Here is a 15,173-nt window from a genome sequence, read left to right on the forward strand (position 1 = left end):
GCCTGGAAGACACATCCTGGGCCCAAAGAGGCCTGAACGCGTAGAGGGTAAGCTGATAATTTACAAAACGTTCGCCCTCGCGTTGCACACACACGTGACCCAGACAGTAGCGGCTAGAAGTGGGGGAGTTAGTTACCCCACTCCACAGATGCAGAGACTGAGACCCACTGAACTAACCTCACCTGTTCGAGTTATACAGAAAGGGAAACGGAGGGGTGGGTGCTCCAGGGTCCCACTGGTGTGGGAGAGTCTGAAACATGAGAACAGAAGGCCCAGAGGAGCTGCAGCCGGCACCCTCAGCAGGCATCGCCCCCCACCCCTGCTCCGGGCGCCCCGGTGGGGCCTCTCTGTTCCACCCCCCGGGGCATGCCGGACCTGCCCCCCGAGGAAAGCCCGGAGCAGGGCTGGAATAGAGGGTGGCTCTCAAGGGGTGGTGGCCACAGGGTGGATCTGAACTGCAAAGCCTGGTGAGGTGGGGCCGGCCGGCCACAAAGAATACCACAGGGGGGCAGGGATCAGGACTGCTGGCATGTCCGGGAGCTGTGGGGAGTGCCACAGCAGGGGGAGGGCCCCAAAGGCCGGGCTCGGGCTCGGTCTGGATCCTGTGGGCTCCCTAGGCCTGCCAGGGTGACCGCCTCCATTGGCGGGGTGCCTAACACTTCCCGGGAGCCTAGGGACCAGGGTCAGGGGGCTCCAGGGGCCCGCAGGGGACCTGGGAACGGAACAGGGCTGTGGGGCCCTGAAGGCCATCCTTGCATCCATGCTGTCCCGATGGGGGGCAGACCAGTCCGCTGTCTCTGGGGGGTGCTGTTGCTCAGAAGCAGACCCTCCCAGGGAAAAGGCTGGCTCCTGTGGGTGAAATCTGGGGCAGTTCAGGGTGGGAGATCCCTCCTCTCCAACCCTGAAGCCAGAAGGAATGTGGGCATCCCAGTGGGCCTGAGAGTCAGCTAAGATTGTTGGGGAGGGTGGGGGATGGGGTGGAGGGGAGGGGAGCTGAGGCTCAGGCAGTGAGGGCGTCTTTCACAGGCGAGCCTGCCTGCCCAGGGCCTGGGGTCAAGTGTCCACTTCTGGCTGGTGCAATGTGGCCTTGGATCCTTTTGGGGGGTGCAGACTTGGAGACAGGTGCCGGGGAGAACCCCCGGGGTGGCACCTGTGACCCAGGGAGGAGCCCTGGTAAGGTGGAACAGGGGTTGGGGCGGGGAAAACCTGACCTTGTGCCCAGGGCTTCAAGGGACAGAGCAGAAGCCGTAAACTATGATTTTCAGACAGATAAGGAGAGGCGGAGAGTTCGCTCTCGCATGTTTGTCTTTTTATATGTGCGATCTCTGAAGGAATTGAGAGGGAAGGAGGCAGTGATCTGAGCAGTGGGGGTGGGGGAGGGGCCCTGGTAACTCCGTAAACGGGGCCATGGTGGGGGGGGGGGCAGGGCACAGGTGGGTCTGGGGACAGGAGAGTGCAGAACGGGGCTGCTTTTGGAGCCTGCTGCACGGCCACCGCCACAGAAGGAGAAACATGCTTCAAACGAGCCCACAAAGGTATAAATAACACCTTCTGGAGGAAAGAACAAACAGTCTGTGTTCGATCCAGAAGTTTTGCAGCCCGGACACAGAATAGAGAACTGAGTCCCCAAACGAAAACATGAAGGAAGAGAGAGAAGAAAGATCCCTGGAAGCCTCGTGAACCGCAAGCCGATCTCAGAGGACTGCTGCAGTCAGCTACTGTGGGGCCAAGGCACACCCCCTGAGAGACTGCCGGGCAGCGAGGACCCCGTCCATGGACGCACAGGCGGGGAGGGCGGTGGGGAGGATGAAGGTCAGGCCAGGGCTGGCCCCTCATTCCGTCTGCGTAGACAGAAGCATGAACACCAGGGAGGAGAAAGTGACCAGCCTGAACCTCGGGCGTGACGTCTGGACCCTGGGAACGGGGTCAGCTCAGGGCACCTCCTTACGGGGCACTTCCGACGGGGAAGCTGAGGCCACAGCCTCTGAGGAGGTACAGAAGTGGTTCAAGCTCACTGAGCCCTGCTGGGTGCCAGGTACCCCACCTTGCAAGCTGAACCAGACAAGAAAAGGAGGGAAGTTCCGCCTGAGTCTGAGGGCGCCTAGCAGAGGGTCCGGCCTGACCCAGAGGGTCAGCAAGGCTTGGGAAAAGGGTGCAGAGTTGAGCTCCGGAAGGAGAACGAGGGCACACGGGATTGGTAAATTAAAGTCCTAATAGAAGGGTGCATCTCACAACTGCAGAGCTTAGCCAGGGAACCGGACTCATGGAGCCCTGTGGCGGCAACAGAGTCTACCTTTAATGGATACCTCACTCTGTGCCAGTAGGGCCCCCGGGGGACCGCGTTTGTGGGAGATAAAGCCAGTGGTCCCATTTTACAGATTGGGGACTTGAGGCCCAGAGGGGCAATCTGCCACAGGAGCTGGGCTTTGAGGCTTTGTCTGAGCCCAAACATGCAGCTTGTTGTGTCTACAGGCAGGCTCCCAAATCAGGGGGGGGGGCCAAGGGTGGGCTGGCCCAGGCTGGGCTGGACCACTTCGGCGTTTTGATTGTTTTAAGGAAAAGTTACTTAAGAGACAACCAGTGCCAGAAGGACACTCTGACCCTCCTCCGTCCCCCTGAAAGCGGGAAATCCATTTCCCTCTTGGAAGGTACGGTCCCTGGACCAGGAGGTAAAAAACCACCCTTATCACCAGAGATAAGAAATCCAGAGCTCAGAAGGCTGTCCGCGCAGCGCTCGTTACTTCTTGCTAACGTACTCCCCCAGACTCCCCCAGAGTCTGTTGAAAACGCCGTCTAACTGCAGCCCCCCCAGTTCCATTTTCTTTGTCCTGCCGATTCCTCCCAGGTTTACGTCTCTCTGAAAAGCGTAAGAACTGCCCGCCTCGGTCATTTCCTGAAGCCTCAATTTCCTTACTGGGCCTCCCTGCGCACGTCATAAAACTCTGGGGTTTTTTTTCCTGTGAATCTGTTTCCCGTAAATTTGATTCTCGGTCCAGCTGGGAGGCCTCGAAGGGCAGAGGAAGAATTTTTCCCTCCCCACATGAGAAACCGAATCACGACAGCACGATCTTTTTTTGTTACGGAAACATCCAAGAAACCCTCAACCAAATGAAAAGATAAACCAGAACCCCCTTTAAATGGTTTCTCGGGTGCCCTAATAGCACGGGGCCCAGGGCTTTGTTCACGTGGTGGGGGGAAGTGTCCCACGTGGGGCATCTGCTCACCAGGCTGCCATTCCCAGGTGAGGGTACAAGGGACTTTGGCAGACAAACCACGTCTAGGGAAACTTACAAGGCTTGTTATCTTATCTCCAAAACTCCTTACAGGAAACTCCTGCAATGAGCTGACATTAAAAATTCCATCTAGACCCGGGGCACCTGGGGTGCCTGAGTGGCTCAGTCGGTTGGGCCTCTGCCTTCAGCTCAGGTCACGATCTCACGGTCTGTGAGTTCGAGCCCCGCGTCGGGCTCTGTGCTGACAGCTCGGAGCCTGGAGCCTGCTTCCGATTCTGTGTCTCCCTGTCTCTCTGCCCCTCCCCCACTCATGCTGTGTCTGTCTGTCTCTCACAAAAATGAATAAACGTTAACAAATATATAAAAAGTTGCGTCTAGGTCTATTAGGAGCATTGTTACACAGCCCAGGAAAGACAGAGTGTTCCCACAAAATTCCTGGAACTGGTTGGTCTCTCTGCTTCCATTGAGCATCCAAAGGGATCCTTTTTAGATGGAAATCCAGATTACGTCCAAATCCCTCCCTGCTGTCTCCAGGGCTCTCCTTGCTGGCTTACCTCCTCTCTGCACCTGGTTTGCCGTTCCCCAGCCAAATCCTCTCCCTGATATTTCTTGAACAGCCAAGCATGATCCCACCCCAGGACCTTTGAAAGTGCGCGTTCCTCTTCTGTCAACATTCTCCCCACCCACAACCTCAGCCGGTTGCACGGTCCAGATCTCCCTTCGCTCCTGTCTCTGCTTAAGTGTCAACGGAGGAGGACATTTCTCTGGGGGAGAGACCCTATGAGACGAGTAGGGGGCTTTGGGGGAGCAAGGTACAGAGCCGGCCAGTCCTCCTATGACTGGCCTCCACCTGCTGGATTCCAAGGAGCCCTGTGGATTGGGCCTTGGGACTGGTTTTATCCACATGCTTCCTTCCCAGTCCCTAGGAGTTCATTCCACTGCACTTCCCTTGCAAGAGTCTGGCCTTTGTTCCTGCAGATGTCACAGGCCTGGTGTCAGAGAAGGGGACAGAAAGCCAGCAGAGCCTGGCACGGTAGGCAGGTCAGACCCGCCTGAGGCTGCTGGAGACAAAGGTGGGTGGTGAGGCTCGGAAGAGGCATGGGAGGTGGCAGGTACAGGCTGGGAGGTCTGGGAGGCCAGGGGCCGCATCCTTTTCCTCCTTGCGTCCTTGGTGCTAATACAGAGCAGGGCCGAGTGTAGCAATTTGCTAAGATGTTGCGAGCGAGTGAAAATGCAAGCACAGGAGAGTCAGTGGAGCAATTTTAAGTTGAGGCAAAGTTGAGTTCAAAGCAGGGGTTACATGTAGAAACACTGGGACAGACATTAGGGAATGGTGGGGACTGAGGCAGACCAGACAGCAGATTGTTGGAAGGTCCCAGAGAAGCCGGAAACCACATCTGTGTGTGTGCGTATACGAAACCTTGTGACTTTTATTATTTTATTATTTTTTTAATGTTTATTAATTTTGACGGAGAGAGAGACAGAGAAGGGAAGGAGCAGAGAGAGAGAGGGAGAGAGAGAGAGAGAGAGAGAGAGAGAGAGAATTCCAAGCAGACTCCCGCTGTTGGCATAGTGCCTGACGCAGGACTCGAACTCACGAACCGTAGATTGTTACCTGACCTGAAATCAAGAATTGGACGCTCAGCCGATGAAGCCACCCAGGTGCCCCGAAACCTTGTGAATTTTAAATGTTGGCAACTAATTCCAATCCAAAATATAAAACACTAGGCAGGAAAATAAAACCCAGATGCAGACCAGAGGCATTCAGAGACCAGCCCGTTTGTGACACCTGGCTTGAAACCACAGGAGTTAGGCTAGACATAAAAGGTTATTAGTTGGGGTGCCTGGCTGGCTCAGTCAGTAAAGCGTGCGACTCTTGACCTCGGGGTTGTAGGTTCAAGCCCCACGTTGGGTGTAGAGACTGCTTAAAAATAAAGTCTTTAAAAAAATGGTTATTATTCGTTGATAGAGACTGATGAATACGTAACAGTATGCATATATTCCCAAACAGTGAAGAAACAAAATCATAAAGAAAAGGGTTCTAGAAGTGCGAGGAGAAAATAATGGCATGAATGTACCTTGTGCCTGTGGATCCAGCCAGCACAGGGGCAGACACGCTTAGTGACAGGCACAGAGGCCCGTCTTGCTGTGGCTCAGCCTGGCTTTATCAGGAATAACGCTGATAATCTGACCTGTTTTTGGCTTCTGCGTCTTGTCTCTCACTTGGTTCTGAATGTGGAGGGGGTGTTCTTTGCCAGCCCCCCACATCCCAACCCCTGCCTCTGTGTCTCCTCTGGGTAGAACTCGTCGCACCTTCCGTGGGGCACACTGTCTCATCATAGACTTCTATTTCAGCCCGAAAACCTGCGTCCATTCATTTATTTTCCTTCTCAGGGGTGAATTCCTCAATGGCAGATACCCCAACGAGCTGCATATTCACTGGGGCCCGGTGGATAAATCTCTGGGCTCTCAAGTGCCACGACTGATTAGTGATGTCTGTCACGGGTAGGGAGGGAGCTCCCCCACGGGAGGCTGTGTTGGGTCAACTCCCCGGAAAGCTCCGGGGTGCAGAGTCTGACGGTGGCCTCCGTAGAAAGGCTTTCACGAGACAACAACAACCGTGGCAAGACTGAGATCTGAAAGAGCCTCTATCCGGAGAATCATGGATGAGATAAATCAAACCTGTATCCTGTACCAAAATCAAAGATTTGCAAATGGCCAATGGGCACATGAAAAGATGCTCAATATTAGGGACATGTAAATCAGAACCACCGTGAAATATCACTTTACGCGCACTGGGATGCTGCGGTAAAAAAAATGGGAGCTAACAGGGGTTGGTGTGGACATGGAGAGATTGGGGTCCTCGTGCATTGCTGCGGGGAGGCAGAGGGGGGCAGCTCCTGAGGCGGCAGTTTGGTGGCTCCTTGAAACAGCAGTAAACAGAGTTACCCTACGATCTGGCAATGATCTGAAAGCAGGGACTCGAACAGGTACTTGTAGGTACGTGTTCACGGCAGCACGACCACAACAGCCAACGGTGGAGACGACCCAAACATATGCCAACAGACGAATGGAGGGACCAAATGTGGTGTATCTACACGTGGTGTGATCCTGTTTAAGTGAAGAATGCCGAAGAGGCACATCCATGGGAACGGAGAGTAGAGGAGTTGTTGCCAGGTCTGGCCCGGGGGACTAGGGGAAGCCTGTTGGTGGGGACGGGAGTGATAAAAACACTCTAAAACCCATGAAAACGCGAATTTCCTAAATGTCACTGAATTATGCACTTTTAGTTGTATTTATTTTTTTTTAAATTTTTTTTTTAACGTTTATTTATTTTTGAGACAGAGAGAGACAGAGCATGAACAGGGGAGGGTCAGAGAGAGGGAGACACAGAATCTGAAACAGGCTCCAGGCTCTGAGCTGTCAGCACAGAGCCTGACGCGGGGCTCGAACTCACAGACCGCGAGATCATGACCTGAGCCGAAGTCGGCCGCTTAACCCACTGAGCCACCCAGGCACCCCTAGGTATATTTATTTTTGAGAGAGAGAGAGAGAGAGAGAGAGAGAGAGAGAGAGACAGCAAGTGCACTACTGGGGGAGGGGCAGAGAGAGAGGATCCCAAGCAAGCTCTGCATTGTCAGCACAGAGCCTCACGTCGGGTTCAAACCCACAAAACTGTGAGATCATGACCTGAGCTGAAACTAAGAGTCGGATCCTTAACCTTCTGAGCCACCCAGGAGCCCCTACACTTCTTTTATTTTTATTAAGTTTATTTAAGTAATCTCTACACCCAACGTAGGGCTCGAACTCATGCCCTGGAGATAAAGAGCTGCCAGGCGGCCCTGAATTGCATACTTTAAATGGTGCTCACGTGAGCGGTTTCAGCTGTGTTTTTCTGCCGCTGGCGTGGTGGATGGCAGTGAGGAGCCCTGGGGTCCCCGCCTGGCTGTGCAGGTCCAGCGGGGGGGCCCAGCCAGGGTCTGCAGCTGATACTCCAAGGGCTTCCGTGACTTCCGGAGCCCCACTGGCCCTCCCCCCTTCCGACCAGCCAACAACCCACCCGGCCAGGAAGGCGCCCCACCAGGCGGGCCCCCAAGGTTACGCAGCCTGTCCCGGGGGAGCGGCTCCCCGGGCCTGCCTGCGACGTTCCCCACCCCCGCACCCTGGTGAATCTTTCCATTTCGAGTGGGCGGTCGTCCCAGGCTGCCCTGATCCAGGTTTCGTAGCCTCCCCCATGCAATGCAGCTGGGCCGCTGGGCCCCTGGGCCCCAAGCCGTCCAGCTGGGTTCATCTCGGGTGGCGCTGGCTGGGTGGCCTCATTAGGGTCTGGAGCAGAAATAGAACAGGCAGCGCCAATTAGTGGCTGCACGTGAGCCGCGGGCCGGCAAGTCCGCCGCAGCCTCCCCGCACGTTTGTGGGTCATGGAAAATTCCACACGCAACGTTCTTGCCCTGGTAGGTGGGGTGCTGAGGGCGCCCCGCCCCTGGGGACACACCCAATTTTGCCTCCTGCTTGTCCACAGGCCAAGGTTGAGGGTGCGTGGAGCAGGGGAGGCGCGACCCCCAGAGACCCTGATTTGCTGGGGTGGGGGGTGGAATGAGGGCCTGCACATCCCCGCTCTCCCCAGCTGATCTGGAGGTAGGCGGTCCTCAGGCCGCTGGGCGAGGCACAGTGGGGTCCCGCCTCACCCCGTCCCACCCAGGGTCAGGAGGCCAGGCCCCGAACCTGCTCTGTACCCGGGCCTGGGGGCCACCTGGTCACCGCCCAGCCCCAGAGGCCAGCTGGCGTGTAGCTGCCTGCACGAGGCCTGGCGGAGAGCCTGGCTCCGTGTTGCTGCTGCTGCTGAGAGCCAGCCTGTCTCTCTGGGCCAGAACTCTAGCCTCTCGGACACACAGGCAGCTGGTGTGGGGGGAGCCCTGGCTGGGTGCTGAGGGACATCTTCTGGCCCCGGGCTGCTCCGGTGGCCAGCCAGGCGGCCTTGGGCCATTCCCCTTGCCTTGCTGGGCCCCACTTCCCTTCAAAGTACACATGGGGGCCAGAGAGACTCTCAGGGTCTTTCCCGCCGACACGGGGGCCTTGGATGTGCTTTTCTCTCCCAAAGGCTCCCCCACGTTCAAAGGGAAGCATGGGTCTCAGCGGTCAGGGCCCCGATAGCTGGGCCTCCCTGTGGACAACTGCTTGGGGAGGTCAGGAAGTAGAGTGGTGTTTCTTGGGATTGCCCCTCTGGTTTTCTGCCCCTTTAGCCCCTGCGGTACCCAAGAACCAGGGGTGGGAGCCTGAGAGAGAAACCCCTGCATTTGTACCCCCCTTCCTTCTTCTGCGGCGACTGCACCTCTCTCCCCTTGGTTCTTCCTCCCCTTTGGGGGGTTGCTTACTGTCAACAGCGGAGGGGCCAGTAAGCCCACACCAGCTGAGGGATCAGGGATGCCAGGGCCCAACCCACCTCGGCCTTAAATATATTGCTGGTTTCTGAGCCTCAGCTTGCCCGTCTGCAAAATCGGGGCGCAGAAGAGACGTGTCTGAGACGCCAGCCGGCTCTGACACCCTAAGGCTCCCAGCCTGCCGCTCTCTCTGCACGGTTTGTGACTTCCCTGGAAGCCGTAAGCAGGAAGGGCAAAGTCTCCAGGTACACAGAGCCTGCTTTGTCGGCTGCTTAAACTCCTGCAGGAAAGAATTCACCCTTTCATTACGCTCTTCTTCCAACAAGGAAATGGGCTGAAGCCAGCATGACCATGAGTCATAGCGTGAATCCAGATCCACGGGCAGACATTTAAAGGATGCTCCTCTGCCGGGCTGCCCCACCCATCCCCACCAGCACCACCGGCCGCAGACAGCCTCCCAGTCAGGGTCTGCCTGTCCCGCCAACAGCAGGGGCAGGAATTTCAACAGGAAAAGTAGGTCTGCGTTGTGTGTTGTAGTTGAGAGCTGGGAGGAGTCCGATCTTTAGAAGAGGTGCATGGAAGAGTGATTACACCCCCATTTCACAGTTGTGGAAGGTGAGGGCCAGAGAGAATCTGGCTGTGCCCGTGTCGCACGGAGTGGGGGCCGCCTGACCCCAGCCAGCTCTCTGGCTGCACCTGGAGTCACTGCCAGGTTTCAGTGAGTGATGCCAGACCCCCCCAGGGGGATGCTCAGGAAAGGAGGGGAGACGAGCCTCGCAAGCTGTGGGCCCGGGCAGCCGGCATGGTGCTGGGGCTGCAGGAGGGGGCAGGGCCGGGAGGCCGGCACGGCCGTCCTGGGTGGCTCAGACACTGTCCAGGCCCTCCTTCCAATTTCCCTGAACCTTCAGTCCCTGACACCCCCGGACCCCTTGTCCCTCCCCCTGGGCCACCTGTGGATGTGATGACTCAAGCCTGACTCTCAGCTCCCTGCAGCCTCTGCTGTGCCTCAGGCAGGACTGTCAGACTCCAGGTGTGGCTGAGGCGGGCAGCCCAGGAGGAGCCTCTGGGGTCAGTGGTTGACAGGATGACCGAGGAAAGCAGGAAACAAGTAGGGCAGGGAGGGGAAGGCATGTGCTCGGCCGGGAGCCAGAAAGCCCAAGAGCCCCCCCCGTGACGCGGGGCCACAGCCCCACTCTGACAGCTCCCAGAACCGAACCCTGGGCTGAGAGCTTATGAGGGCAGCCCTCCACCATGCACCAGCCATGCACCAGCAGCTTCTCCGAGGCTTGAAAGGACAGAAGGTGCCCTTCAGTCTCCCTCCTTCCTTCCTCTTGCCCTCTCTCCCTGCCTCCCCTCCTCTTCTGTCTAGCTCCTTCCTTTCTCCCTCGATCTTTACAAGAAGCCGGTGAGGCATGCAGGATGGGATTATGGCCCCATTTTACAGATGGGTAAGGTGAGGCTCCAGCCACTTTCTCCACCTCCCTTCCCTCTGTATCCTACCAAGGTAAATCCTGAACCAGGAATAACATGTTTGGGCCTCAGACCTTCCTGAGCGGAGACGCTTCTCTTAGACTGGTCACCGACATCTATAAACCACGTGGTGCAGCTGGGGAGGAAGAGCTCTCCCGGCCCCACAGCCATTGCCCCTGGACCATGGAGCTGGGGTAGAGGTCCAGGAAAGGGGGGAAGGGTTTCAGGCCCGTGGGGCCGGGACAGGGTGGGCCTAGTTCTCGGCGTCTCCATTTTCCTCTGGTCACTTCTACCCGGTTCACTTGACAAGCACGTCCTGAATGCCCAGCCTATTGCCACTGACCAAATGGCCCAGAGACGGCCAGGTCAGGTGGAGTGGGAGGTTCTCGCCCACCAGGGACCCCGTAGCCAGAGGGATGGGGACTGGTCACAGACGCAGCCTGCTCTAGGGGGATGCAGAGGAGGCGTCTCGGGGGCATTGGGGCCCCGGGGGTGTTACCAGCCCGTTGGTTGGGAGGGTGCATTGTGGACCACCAGAGACCCCGCCCTGTGCCTGCTTGGCTGGCCTGGGTTCTGCCCCTGCCCGTCAGAACCCTCTGCACACTGCTTGTCGTTTAAGGCTGGGGGTGGCGGCCCCCCGTCTTGGCCTCCCTGGCTGTCCCTGTGCCAGGGGCACAGAGCGGGCTGAGGGTTTGGGCTCAGGTGTCCCTGGGCCTGGCTCCCACAGGACTCCTGGGACTCTGTCCAGGCATCTCATTTCAAATGCGGATGTGTTCCTCTTGACCAGGCACCTCTCCAAGCGAGGCTTGCGCATTCCTCAATTCTGGCCTCTGCTCATTCCTGGCTGGAGGGTGGCCCAAGTCTTTCCTCCACTCTGCGCCATCTAGAGATGGCTGGTAAATGGTGCAGCGAAGGGATTCGCCGCCTTGCAGAGGCTCCTTGCTCCCTAGTGTCCGGGAGATTCCCAGTCGTGAAGGTCCAGGTGGGCTGGGAGCCAGGAGACGTGGGACACCCGGGCTGAAGGGGTGAAGGGGGCGGGGCGTGGGAAGTCGGAGGCAGCCCGGAGGCACTGAGTGTGCTGTAGGAGGGGGACAGGGGAGTTCCTGCACTGAGGTCCTCCCGGTTGCTGCCCAAGGCTGTCCCCTGAGGTCTCGCCTCTGCTCTGCCTGCTCCATGCCTGGGACACTCAGCGATGGAGGGGCTGAGGCATGGCAGAAGTCCCTTGGACGGTGTGCCATGGGGTCACTTCACAGCAGCTCTGTCCTGGCCTCGGCCCCTTGGGCAGGTGCTGCCTTCAGATATGATACCAGGGAGCCTAACTTCCCTAGAAGGGCTCACCCTCATCCCCCCGCCATGTCCCAGGGGATCTGGTTGAGCAGCCACTCTCCTCCTTTGGAAGAACCAGCCACATCTGCAGGCCATCCCGGAAGTAGGAGGATGGCAAGGGGTGGCAGGTGCAGACCCCACGGCGCCCCCTGCCCCTTATCTCAGAGCTGGGCAGATTAATTTTTGTTCAGTTCACTGAGCACCTGGGCCGTCGAGAACAGATAACTGTTCAGGAGCCCCGCGGAGCACCGAGCACGACAGGAGTGTGTTTCATGTCTGTGTTGGTGCATCTCTGTACTCTCTGGTGGGCACAGTCCCTGCCCCTTGGATTGTTCTTCCTCCCTGTGCACCTGCTCCCATCGAAGTTTCTGGAATGTAATGTTCATCCCAACCCTAGAACCAAGAGGAAACGTTTATTAGACGATGGGGCAGGACAGCAGCCTTTGCAAATAGTACTTTCTGCATTGAAAACTTTGAAACCTTAAATTCAGTCCAGCGAGCGTGTTGGGAGCGGCTGGGACGATCAAGGCACAGTGTTGGGGGAACGGCGTGCCAGACCGCACCTTTTGGGACAGACGTGCAGCAACTGTAGGCGTGACACGTGACTGTTCCCGTTTGCTGAAAAACGCTGCTGAGTGGAGCAGGCCCACAAGAGCCGGCAGGAGGCATTTTGCGGTTTAGCGGAAAATAGGTGGCAGTTAATTAAAACGTAAAAAAGTGTATTTATTTTAAAAAAACTGGACTGTTTCCTATGGATGAAGTTTTGGGGTGATGGTTGGGGGGGTCTGGAGCCGACGGCCAAGAAAGATTTCTTCAAGATATCTTTGGTGCAAAAAGGCGATTTTATTAAAGCACAGGGACAGGACCTGTGGGCAGAAAGAGCTGCACTGGGGTCGTGATGGGTAACTGATTGTATATCCTCAGGTTGGGAGGGGGGCAGGGGTAGGGTAGGTCTGTAAGGAATTTTGGAAGCAAGGTTTCCAGGACCTTGAGGGGCTGGCTGTTGCTAAGGAAACACCACTTTTTACCGTCTAGTAAAACCTCAGTCATGAGACCCTTCAGATGTAATCAGGGGGCCATAAGCTTAGAGTATGAATGCCAGCATATACCTTGGGGGAGCTGAGATAAAGGAAGTTTCCAAAGGAATTTGTTTTAAATGTTTATATTCATTTTTGAGAGACAGAGGGAGGCAGAGTATGCATGGGGGAGGGGCAGAGAGAGAGGGAGACACAGAATCCGAAGCAGGCTCCAGGCTCCGAGCTGTCAGCACAGAGCCCAACGTGGGGCTCGAACCCAGGAACAGTGAGATCATGACCTGAGCCTCAGTCGGACGCTTAACCGGCTGAGCCACCCATGCGCCCCTCCAAAGGAATTTTTATTTAAAGTAGACTTACAGGGTCCTCGAGGTTGGGGTAATGATAAGCCAAGATTCCCTTTCGCCCCCAGCCGAGTGTCATCATCGAGGCAGCTGAGCCCCTAGAGGGAGGTCACTTTGCCAGTTTCAAGGACCTGTCAGTGGGCTGCAGGCAGTAAGACAATTTTAATTTCTCATTTGCCTTAGTTTCCCACATATCCGTGGCAAGCACTTAACCCCTGTCCTTGGTTGTTGGGCGGCCAGGAGTGTCTGAGGAATATATCACACAGATGCCACCTGAGGGGGGGGGGGTTCTGTTAGCCTGTATTTTGCCCTCAGCTTGCCCCAAGTTCCCTCATCGCTGTTGGGGTCTTTTACTTGCGTATTTATAAGATTTCCATATATTAACACTGTGTCAAGCATGGTACATACATTTTGTCCAATTAAAAAATGTTGGCAAATCAGTCAACATCTTTAGGTGATCAAATCAGTCTGTCACCGTGGGTCCTCGCTTGGGTGGCACAGTAGACTTTGGGGTTCCTCCCCAGCATCCACACCACCCCTCCCTTGTTGGGAAGCAGTCACAACATTTGGAAGGACAGACTCCCATCACCCCTTTGGGGTAGACCATGCCAATGGTGGTGTTCCCCGGCCACAGCGATTGGCTCAGGGGTAGGCACATCGTCCAAGTGGGCCTACAGAGGCATCCTGTGACCTCCAGAGGTCATGGTCTGGCTGTTCAGTCCTTCTCCAAACTTCCATTCACTTCTGGGCTTGTTCCTCTGCACAGACCAAGGACTTCCCTTTTCAGTGTAAACCCACCCGAGCCAGATTTTCTTTCCTCTTTCCTGCACCTGCCAGCATCCTAACTCATGCGGAATTCAGCCCTAGGAAGTGGGGTGTTGCTAGGGGTAGACCCTAAACTCTAGAAATGGCCAAATTGAGGGAGGGAGGGGGCAGGAAGGAGGACCCCTCTCTTTCATGGGGGTAAAATGGGAACTTTTGCTAGATGTCATGAAATATGGTCGGCCAAGTCATGGCCCCCAGAGCTCTCTGCATCCTCCCCCCCCTGCCCCGAACCTGTGATGGTTACTGCATATGGGAGCTTGCAGGTGTGATTAAGTTAAAGGCCCTGAGATGGGGTGATGGCGCTGGGTGATCTGAGCAGGTCCTCGAGAGCAGGGTCTGGGAGGAATTGAAGTGAGAAGAGAGAGGCTGGAGCTTTCCAGATGGAGGCAGGGGCCACCAGCCACCCACAGTGGGCAGCTGCCGGAAGCTGGAAAGGCAAGGAAGCAGGCTCTTCCCCGGAGCCTCTGGAAGGAATGCCTCCCTGCCGACACCTTGACTCTAGCCCTTTGGTGAACCTGCATTTGGACTTCTGAGCTCCAGCACTGTGAGGGAATAGCTTGCGTTGTTTTCAGTCGCTTAGCTGGTGGTCCTTTGCTCCGGCAGCCCTAGGAGATCGGTACGAGCCGAATTGTCCCCTCCTCACTCAGGCGCGCGGGCTATGTCCCTGGAGACTGCAGCACCGGGAGAGTCAGCCGGCGCCCTCACAGGGTGGAGGGGCCGCGGCCCGTCTGGTAAGCTCCCGAGAGACACATCGAGACATCGTAAGCCTGAAACTGGCCCAGGTGAAGGCAGAGAAGCCAGAAGATACAAGCTGGCTGGGAGGGATCCTTTCTGCTCCTCCAAGATGGCCAGAGGTCCAGAACACCAAGCCTTCACTCCAAGCCAAGCTAATGCCAGCTGAGAAGGCAGGCTGCTGAGTTAGCAGGGAAGTCCTGGGGCGGGGGCCAGGAGGACACCCAGCCCGGCCCCGGGCCTGTCCCCAGCACCCCCCCAGAAGCGTGACTCTGACCCAGAGGGCATGCCCTCTTTTTATGGGGTGCAGCTGGGGCGCAGTGCGCAGCAAGGTGCATACACCCGACACTTCAGCACTGAGGCTATCGGTCCCGTGCCCTCGTAGCGGAGACCATCAGACGGTGGGTGGGTGGGGCGGCTAGGCTGAATACCACAAACTATCGCTAGGAGACAGAAATTTCTGGTTTAAATTCTACCCGCTGGTAAGATTTTGGGCTTTGGATCCCAGCCCTTGGACTTGACCAGAGGCAGAGTGACTGAACCTTACCAAGATTTTAGGGGACGGGTATTGCTGTGGGTCATTTTGTACTGGGCTCTGTTTCCTTTTCTGCAAGGCGGGAGGTGTTAGTGTTCAGTGTGTAACTCAGTCTGAGGTCATTTGGCCACAGGAGGCCACATCCGACCCCAGCAGAGAGAGCGCCACATCCACCAGACGTGTGGTGGTCACTCAGACTGAGACTCAGCGGGCTCCCTGTGGGGGCGGGCACTGCACGCTGGCCGGCCAACTGCGAAGGTGAAGTGCAGGGGAGAGGAGGACGGGGGGGGGGG

The sequence above is a fragment of the Panthera leo genome, chromosome B4 (assembly GCF_018350215.1).
Source record: "Panthera leo isolate Ple1 chromosome B4, P.leo_Ple1_pat1.1, whole genome shotgun sequence".
In the NCBI taxonomy this organism is placed as follows: domain Eukaryota; kingdom Metazoa; phylum Chordata; class Mammalia; order Carnivora; family Felidae; genus Panthera; species Panthera leo.